Here is a 9758-nt window from a genome sequence, read left to right as displayed (position 1 = left end):
CTTCAACTGCTTTGCTAAGATTGCTTTTAGGCTTTTATTTTTATCCATAATTTTGCGGGATTTCAGTATGATATGCTTTGTTTTCTGCGTTTCTTATGGTTGGCATTTGTTGAGCTTCATGAATCTACTGTTGTACAGTTTGCATCAAATTTGGGAAATTTGCAGCCATTATTTCATGAGATAGGTTTCCTGTCACTCCTTTTTCAGGTGTGATTATAAATGGCTACTTGATTTTATCCTATGGCATTTCACTGATGTTTTCTTTATTGTGTCTTTTGTCTTTTACCTCTCTATCACATTTCAGATAGTTTCTATTATTCTATCTTCAATTCTTCTGGCCTCTTCTTTCACAGTGTTTAATCTTCTTTCAGTCTCATCCAAAGTATTTTCCGTGTCATATTTTTCACACTAAAGCTTTTCTCTATCAGCTTGCACATTTCAGATGTAATTATACTTTTCAGTGTCTTGCCCATAACTTCCATCATATTTATAATGTGTATGTCAATTTCTATTATTGTCTACTATATTATTGTGAGTCACAGTGTCTTACTTCTTTGAATACCAATATGGTATTTCACTGAATGCTGAACATTATGTGTTTTACCTTGCTGGATATGAATGGCTTCATATTCCTCTAAATGCTCTTCAGCATTATTCTAGAAAGTAGGCACATGATTTTGAACTAGTGTGACTCCTTCTAGAATGGCCTTTTGATTTGTTAGCTGTGTCCAGAGCAGTGCTCAGTCTATGATTAATTATCCTCACTACTAAGATAATATCCTGCTAAGTACTAATTATTCCCACTACTATGATATCCTTCTGAGTATTCTAACCTATGTTGAATTTTTTTCTCACTTGGAAATCAGAGTTTTCCACTCTGGCTAGTTAGAACATAAACTATCTTTGGTCCTATCTGAACCCTGAAGAGTATCCCACTTTTCCTCGCAGGTCCTTTACACAGCCTCAGAGAGTTTCCTCACATCCTTGTGCCAGTCAACATTCACCTTAAGACTCAGGGAGGACTCTACTCTCTTTTCTCAGGTACCGGGAGGAGGCAGTCCCCTTTCCGTGCCTAGCACAGCCATGGCTTATGGCCCCAAGGAGCATCTAAAGTATGTCAGCTCCAAAGCACTGGATGCTGGATAAACCGACCGGTGTGTTTGCTCCTCCATCTACAGGTCCCCATTAGTGGAGAGAAAGTCTTCTTCTTATCATGGTCCTAAGGAACAGACTGAAGTATGCTCTACCGGGAGATGAAGTAAAGACCTGATGCAGCATTTTATTAAGACTGATGGCAAGGTCTGAGCTGATATAACCCACCCTGCTGGTGTTATGGATGTCAGCAGCATGGACAAGACTGGGGAGAATTTCCATCTGCTCTGTATGACACCAAGGGCTGCTCTTCTGGTGTCTGGAAGACGCCTGAGGAGGCCACATATCAGTTGTGCAAAGTGAGAGAGATCTTTGTGTGGACAAAAGGAATCCCTCACCTGGTGGCCCACCGTGCTGGCACCATCCACCATCCTGATGCCCTCATCAAGGTGAAGGACATCTTTCAGACTGACTTGGAGACTGGAAGATTACTGATTTCCTCAGGTCTGACACTGGTAATCTGTATATATGGTGCCTGGAGGTGCTCTCCTGGGAAGAACTGTGTGATCATCGTCAAAGAGAGACACTCTGGATTTTTTAATACCGTTCATGGCCAATGGCAACGGCTTTGCCACCCAGCTCTCCAACATTTTTGTTATTGGCAAAGGCAACAAGCCATGGATTTCTCTCTTACCCAGGCAAAGGGTATCTGCCTCACAATTGTTCAAGAAAGATACAAGAGCCTGGTGGGCAAACAGAGAAGTGGGCAAATGGTATCTTGATGACTTAAAGGGAATTCTTTGTACTTAAACTAAAGGTAATACAACACGATAAAAGAAACAGAAGACTGAGAGAGGATTCCAAGTCTTAGGAGCCTTTTCCTTGGGACACTTTTTTCTCTCCAGTCCTCTGTCCTGTGAACTCCAGCTGCCTTAGCCTTCTTAGCCGCCTACTGTGTCTCCTAAATGCAGAAATTGCCAGGCTGCACCTGGTTCACTCCTCAACAGATGAGCATGGAAATGTCCCCAGACCACAACTTAGGGCAGTCATAGTTCTCATTTAATGTTTCCCTTCTTACAGGAATCTCTGTTCTAATCTCCAATACAAGAAAAGTGTTGTTTTACATATTCTTTTTTTTTTTTTTTTTTTTTTTAGTTTTTTTTTTTCATGTAGGAGGGAAATGTTAGCACCTGTTACACGATCCTGGCTTGAAGCAGAAATGCCCTATGAATACTTTATTTTTTCAAAGGCATTTTTACTGTTTTCCTGTAGGGAGTGCAAAGTAAAACCTTCCATTTTCCCATAAAATCCTCAGTAAAATAATCAGTAAGTAACTGTTGAAAGTAAATGCATTTTGACAAGGTACAGAGACACTTAAGTCTTTCTTCAAAGAGTAGGAAGTAAATATAAACTTCAAGTGGGCAATAATGTTGCCTTTCCCGCATTTCCCCAGAATCTACAACTGTGTTTTCACAATGTAAGCACTTAACAAATGATTGCTAAATAATGTTAAGACAGTAGCTAAGAACTAAATATCCCCATGCAGATATACAAACTTTTCATCCCAGATTTATAACCAGTGCTAGGCATGAAGTTCTCTAACTTAGACTAAAAATGTTACAGGTCTCCATGCCCACACTTGGTACAACTGTCAAGTTAACAAACATCCCCTGCTCCTGCCCCCAACACTGCTAATGTCTTGATGTCACTAACGCCCAATGTCACTAAACAGTGAAAATCATGGGAGAACTCCATAGGTCTTCTTGAGAAGCCTCTTTCATTTCAGACTTTTAGAACCATTCTGACAACTTCTGCTCCTAGGACTTCAGGAGTAGAACAATCTATGTTTATTTTAAGCTGTTTAGGGAGAGTACTTCAAGATACATCAGTTACAAAGTTTCCTGACCCTGCTCATCCTAAACCAAAATATTGTCACTTTTAACAGGTGTTTAATGTGACTTATACACATACTTAAGCATTTCTACCTAGTAACTACAGTCCTTGGAATTCTTTTAACAGGGCAAGGTGAAGTAGTAACACAGAATCCATGATAATGCAATAAATTAAAATAAGAGGATTTATGACAGAATACTATTATTACAATTATAATTGTGACCACTTTGTAGCCACATGGAAGAAGGCTATGATTAATAAATTACATAAAGAGTATGGAACGTGAAAACAAACTAATGACGCTGGGTTAAAAAGTGTGTGTACACCAATAAAAATTAGAAAGGAGTATGAAATAATGAAAACAACTTACTTGTTAAGGTACATCGATGGTGAACAATCCTTTATACAAAATACACATTTAGAGAAAGAGTTGCTATTTAAAAAAGGCTGTTTGCATCTTAAATATATATTTTTAAAGCTAGGTTTCACTTGGGTCACATTTGCAGATAAGGATAATCAGTTTTCACTCTTTCACATCTTTCTCATATGCTTGATGTATGAAATTAAATATTGAAGGTTTTCTGGGCAATATGAAACTATTCACATTTGTAACCCTAGGGGTGCTTAATTCACATCTGTACTCGCGGCCAAAGGATACTGATAATTTGTTACTATTTTGCATGGTTGTTTCTTGGGCTTTAAAATCCTTCTCATAAGCTTTTTCCATATCCTCACCCATCACGTATACTGACAGCAGTGTTCATATTACTCAGAGAAAGTGTAGAAAACAAGGGTGACTGGCCCGGCTTCACCATTGCTCACATAAGCAAATGGCTGAAGTGACAGAATTAGGACTTATTTAAGTGAAATGTGTGCCTTGTGTTGTGTGAAGGAAGGTAAGTCTTACTGACATTGTGACCCTTACATCTGTCTAAAGAAGTATCTTTAGGTTGCCAAGCTTGAACTTTAAATAGAAGCACATGCTATGGATAGGCAAAAGAGCCAAAAGAGATGTACACACACACACACACACACACACACACACATGTACATTCTGGCTTGTGGCATACACATATACACACATCACATATACTTATAAGAGTGAAATAAATACCCCAAATAATTGAATTAGCATCTCTACTAATCTCTAAGACTCTAAAATGGAAAACAGTTCCCAAATGATCATGTTATGAGATAAATATGCCACTTCTGCACTTATCTTCTAAATCAGAAAATAAAGCAAACAGACCAAATGATCATGTATTGGGAAAACTCCTAAGTTGCACACACACACACACACACACACACACACGTGCATGTGTGCACACACATAACAAAGGGGCAATGACATGGCCTAGAGGTGAAAACAAATCTCTTTCCAATAAAAATCACACGTATTAATTTCATAGTCTTTGGTAAAACTCAGTGAACACAGTCCAGCTGCTGAATTACTACACAATGCAGCACAGGATCCTGAACGAGGAAAACTCCATTTACATTAATATTTTATGCCTATAAAATGTGTAAATATCTTCACATGAAATGTGTTACACAGACATACAGCATATGAGTACATGTATGTGTGTACATATATTTATATAGGGCATATGCATATATCCTAAAAGAAGGTGTGATACTCAAACAATGCATATCCCCATGCACCCTGTTTCTTTCATATCACTGAAATACCCTGGACTTCCATCCCTAATCAAATGCTTCTTTTGAAGTCAGTAATATAAATATACATTTCTATCAGAATCCTTCCGAGTTATAAAAGGTCGCATAAGTTCAGAACTCTGAGCAGTCACCAAGGACAGACCCTTTAACGTAGCCCTCTCTTCACCAAGGAATTCAGTATCCTGGGAATATTGAACTTAATGCTATACTCTGAATGCATGTGCAAAATAAATATGAATTTGAGAAACCTTTTCATGCATATTTATTTGGTGTTCAGGTGAATGCTAATTCTTGTTTTTATAGTGGGTTAGGGTAGATAAAATTATATCACACAGATAGAGGTGCACAGTGTCATAAAATGGCTAAGTGGGATCTCATGTCAGATTTCACAAAGCAAGCAGAGTGCACATCTCTGCTGCTGGCGTTTCTTTGGGAACTCTCTAAAAACATCCAATTCTAATAACAGATATATTTTTAAAAATCCTTTAAATGTTCATTCATTTTTGAGAAAGAGACAGAGCACGAGTTGGGGACAGGCAGAGACAGAGGGAGACACAGAATCCAAAGCAGACTCCAGGCTCCCAGCTGTTAGCACAGAGCTGGGTTCGAGCCCACCAACTGCAAAATCATGACTGGAGCCAAAGTTGGACGCTTAACCAACTGAGCCACTAGGTACCCTCCATAAACAAATGTTTTGAGCACCCATTACAAGTTGAGCATTTTTTTTGGGGGGGGGCATAAAACAATGAGGTTTTTGTGTGTCAAAACCAAGAATGTCTTCAGTATATTATCCTTGAGTCTATTTGCTTCTTTCTCATCAAGTAAATGCAAAGGGGTACCGTTATTTCATACGATGATCATTTGGGAACTACTTTTCCTCTTGGATTTTTCAAGAATTGATGTAGTTACTAGGTGCCTAGATGCAGGAAATTCTAAGCCCCTTCCCTGATAGCTGTGTGATATTGTCCAGGTGAATTCAATCTATGTCAACTATTTTATTTTATAGAAGTCTCTCACAGAGATGCTGAGGAAAGTAAATATATACCTGTATCTATATATAAATATGCATTTTTATATTGATAAATAGATGTTTATGTATACACAGGTACATAACAAGTGTTTAAAAGAGCATAGTTATTATATTAGGATCCAGTGGGGTCTTAGATGGCTGAAGTTGCTGTGAAAAGGATGGTTGATGTTTCGCAGATGCCATGCAGGGAGGGGTTGGGGTACACAGCTCTAAGTGACAGAGACTCGGTGGCTGGAGGCATGGCAAATGACCGTGTGCAAGAAGGCATCCTAGAGAAAGTGACTTAGGAGATAAACATTAAAGATAACTAGAAATGGGGCATCTAGGCAACTCAGTCTGTTAAGTGTCCAACTTCAGCTCAGGTCATGATCTCACGGTTTGCAAGTTTGAGCCCCACATTGGACTCGATGCTGTCAGTGCAGAGACTCCTTTGGTTCCTCTGTCCCCCTCCCTTTGCTCTTCCCTTGCTCACTCTTTCTCTCTCAAAAATAAATGAACATTAAAAAAACACTTAAAAGGGGCGCCTGGGTGGCTTCGTCGGTTAAGCGTCCGACTTTCGCTTAGGTCATGATCTCGCGGTTCGTGGATTCGAGCCCCGCGTCGGGCTCTGTGCTGACAGCCAGCTCAGAGCCTGGAGCCTGTTTCAGTCTGTGACTCCCTCTCTCTCTGACCCTCCCCTGCTCACGCTGTCTCTCTCTCTCTCCTAGAAATAAATAAAACATTAAAAAAAAAAACACTTAAAGGTAACTAGAAGTTAATAAGGAAAATGGAGAGGAGAGAGAGAAAGGGGAAGACAACCTTACAAAAGAGAGGCAAGAATGCTGTGGCCAAGTCTCTGCTCACGTGAGATGATTGATGGGTATGCCGGGGAACTGAACTCAAAGTCTGGAGTGGCTGGGAAAACCCTGTACCAAGGGACTTCCTCCAGTGTACAAAACCACTGCGTTGCTCTGAATTCAGCAGTCTCCTAGGCCAGCCATTCATTTATTCCTTTTTTGAAATTCTGAGAACTCTGTGTCAAGGCTGTCCTAAATCACTAATACTGATATTTGAGAAATTAGAAGTATGAGAAGTATGAAAAGTATGAGAAGGCTAGAAAATGGAAAATATTCATTACTTTCAAAGAAGGAAACCCAAATATCAGATCTCATCTAAAAATCAATCCCAATATTGGTTCCACAACTATTTAAGGGACAGTAAAAGACTGTCTGGAAGTTACACACTTAAAACTTGCCCAGCTGCATTAAAAATAAGTTACTACACATTGAACTAATTTATTTCTTAAACAGGGTAAAGAGATTAGGAATGATAAGGGTCCAGGGGCCCCTATGTATGTGATATTGATCATGGTGCATTTATGATAAAGGAATTTGATACATTCTTACAGAAACATGATAACCATGCAGGTGCATGTTGACTAATATAATGACGTTTGGACCGATAATTTTCAGAAAGACGGTGTGTCGAAGGACCTAAAATATGTACAATTTCAATCTGCAGGAAGTCTTTCTTGGACACTCAGTATATGGAGCTCCTTAGCTAATTCTTCCTAACTTTTATTACTTACGACCAGAATTAAACTTTAGAAAGCATATTTATCATGTATGTCAATGCATTTTGCTAAATTATTTTTTAGAAAACCTAAATGCATTAAATGATAAGATCAGGATCCAACCAAATGTGTGAGGATGAAATCAAAGGTTGATAGTAAGAAGAGGAGGTACAGTAACATCCCACACTCAGCTCAAATGAATTGTCTCAGCATGAGGGGATCCGAGATTAGCAATTATGCCAGGGCAGTGTGCCTATCGATGCATGGTGAGACTTTAGTAATAGTCAGTGAGTTGACTATGCATAAAATAGATGCAAATCATGCATGGTAAAGAGTATTTAGAACAAGGATAGAGATATTTTACAATAATAATTTTTATAGCAGTAATAGTAATGCCTAACATTTACATAAGTGCTGTAGCAAAATTAACCAATTTAATCTTCAGAGAAACAACTTTATGAGGTAGAAGTATTAGCATTATCCCCATTTTAAAGGTAAGAAAACAGGTACAGCGAGATTAAATTAGGCCCAAGTCATATGGCTAATAAACAACAGAGCAATTTGACCCCAAAATTACTTTTTAAAAAAATGTTTATTTATTTTTGAGAAAGAGACACAGAGCATGAGTGGCAGAGGGGCAGACAGAGAGGGAGACACAGAATCTGCTGCAGGCTCCAAGCTCTGAGCTGTCAGCACAGAGCTCGAGGCGGGACTTGAATCCAGGAACCACGAGATCACAACCTCAGCCGAAGTCAGCTTAAAAACCCAGGTTGTGATCCCCAAAGTTACTATTCTTAAGCAGAACTTCATATTTTTATAAGGTAAAAGGAACTTTTGGGAATGACTGTTTATGGTAATAATAGCGATACATGAGGAATTGATACTTGAGATGGACACACAGTTTGTGGAAGAAATTACCGAAGTACATATAACTGACTTCAAACTCTGAATAGCTCTCTTGGGAAAGAGGGTGGACTTGTCTCTATAGTTCAAGGAAGACTAGGAAACAAAGAAAGGCATATTTTAACACAAGTTAAAAAAAAAGACTTAATAATATAATAACTGTCTAAGATGGGTTTGGGTTAATGGTATATAAAATTGCAGAATTACAGAGCTCATGGGATAAAGTGTAGATAAATCCATCTTCAATAATAGTGACAATATTTTGTACTATATTTAATGTTTTGAACATCTGGAATTGGCCTTCATACCCTCTGATTGGGCAATGACTAGTGTCCATCCATCACAGATCTGAAACCTTAACACCAACAAGCAATCCATCTCCAAAGGGGGATTTATGTGCTCAAAAAAGCCAGTTGCTGTGCTCTGAGTCTAATGTTTGTTTGTATCTACATCTTCAGCTGCTGAAAATAAGGAATCTATGTTCTTTTTTTCTTTTGAACAGATCACCAGGCAGAACATTCCTTATTTATATTTCCTATCTTACACTATCAAGTTAGCATGATTTCCTCCAAACAAAGATTCTCATGTATTCTCTGTATTTTCCTCTCTCCTTCAGTATTCTGTGGTTAGTAACATATTTAGGCTGCCCATTTTGTTCTAAATATCTGGATAATTAACTATCCACCTTTCGTTTTTAATCATGATTTTGACATAGGCATTAACAAATTCACAAGTTAGTTTCATTAGGTCTGCTACATTCTGAGTAATTGCTTATGCACAATTAACTCTCTTTTTGTTTCTGTTAGCTTTTCTTTTAATTTAAATTCTAGTTAGTTAACATATAGTACAATATCTGTTTCAGGAGTAGAACCCAGTGATTCATCACTTACATGTAACACCCAGTTCTCATCCCAGTAAGTGTCCTCCTTAATGCCCATCCAGTCCATCCCCTGGCCCACTCCCCCTCCAGAAACCCTCAGCTTGTTCTCTGTATTTAACAGGCTCTTATCATTTGTTTCTCCTCTCTGTTTTTATCTTATTTTTCCATCTCCCCCCCATAATTGTCTGTTTTTTTTTTTTTAATTTCACCTATGAGTGAGATCATATAGTATTCGTCCTTCTATGACTGACTTCTCTCACTTAGCACAATATGTTGAAACAGGTGGTACAGACATTCTGGAGAACAGTATGGAGGCTCCTCAAAACACTAAAAATACAACTACCCTATGATCTGTTAGCCTTTTCCATTGATTTTATTTAAATAAATCTCAAATTATTGTTCTATTCTAGTGGCAATATTCTATAAGTAATTTATATAATTTGTGCATATTAATATTCTACTACAGTATGCCATCAAATCCTTAAGTTTGCTTTTTCAAGTAAGGAGACAGTAAATTCAAATAAATGAAAATCTACCTGATTGCTCACAGAAACAAAGTAAGCTCTCTTCAAATATGAAATGAAACGAATATCTTTTATTATAGCTCAAATCCAATCCAGTTGTACTGTCTTGAAACCATGCTTCTGTCCATTCAGAAGCCTTGAAGAAAACTGTATCTCCTCACTGGGGAACGTAAAGGAGATTTATATAATGTATTAAACAAAAACTTC

At 38.1% G+C, this 9758-nt stretch overlaps 1 pseudogene; it reads left to right on the top strand.

Annotated features, from left to right (window-relative positions):
* Positions 1 to 1083: 1083 nt before the first annotated feature.
* LOC120224253 lies at positions 1084 to 1874 on the top strand (annotated as a pseudogene).
* The last annotated feature ends 7884 nt before the right edge of the window (positions 1875 to 9758 follow it).

The sequence above is a fragment of the Hyaena hyaena genome, unplaced genomic scaffold (genome assembly GCF_003009895.1).
Source record: "Hyaena hyaena isolate Hyena2069 unplaced genomic scaffold, ASM300989v1 scaffold_1139, whole genome shotgun sequence".
NCBI lineage: Eukaryota > Metazoa > Chordata > Mammalia > Carnivora > Hyaenidae > Hyaena > Hyaena hyaena.
Note: the sequence above shows the minus strand (reverse complement) of the source record. Positions and strands in the feature narration are given on the sequence as shown.